Genomic DNA, 680 nt, shown 5'->3' with positions numbered 1-680 from the left:
ATCAAAAGAACATTTGAGCGCTGAGCAAATTCCACAGAACAACTTCTGAATGCTGGCAGAGGACATCAGGCACCCAGAAAGGCAGCCCATTGTCTTTGAAAGGAGGTAAGCCAAAATATAAAAGATAAAAAGAGACACAAAAGAAGTAGGGATGGAGATCTGTTCCGGGAAGGGAGTCTTAAAAAAGAGATAAGTTTCCAAACACCAGGAAACACTCTCACCAGCAGGTCTGTGGCAAGTCTTGGAATCTCAAAGGGCAACAAAACCAGGAGGAAAAGCAAATAAATAAAACCCACAGATTATATGCCCAACGGTAACTCCCCCAGTGGAGAAGCAGCCCCGACACTCGCATCCACCACTAGCAAGTGGGGGCTGGACAGGGAGGCACGGGCTGCACTGCTTAGGGTAAGGACCAGGCCTGAATGCCCCGAGGGCAATCTGAAGGAACTAACTTGAGACAGCAACCCAGACTGTGGGATAGCTATCCTGCGAAAAACCCTAACATAAGACACTGCCAGGCCTGCTCACAGAAAGGACTGAGCAGAGCTAGCCAGCGGCAGACCAGCCCATCCCCCACCGGAGACAGGCAGGCGAGGGCAGCCAGAGCCGAAGGGGGCAATTGAGTCCCCAGAGAGGCATCCTATACTAAACTGCAGCAGACTAACCAAGTCTTCGTTGCT

The sequence above is a fragment of the Bison bison genome, unplaced genomic scaffold (assembly GCF_000754665.1).
Source record: "Bison bison bison isolate TAMUID 2011002044 unplaced genomic scaffold, Bison_UMD1.0 scf7180017864324, whole genome shotgun sequence".
NCBI lineage: Eukaryota > Metazoa > Chordata > Mammalia > Artiodactyla > Bovidae > Bison > Bison bison.
The sequence above is the reverse complement of the archived record's forward strand: the minus strand, read 5'-3'. Positions refer to the sequence as shown.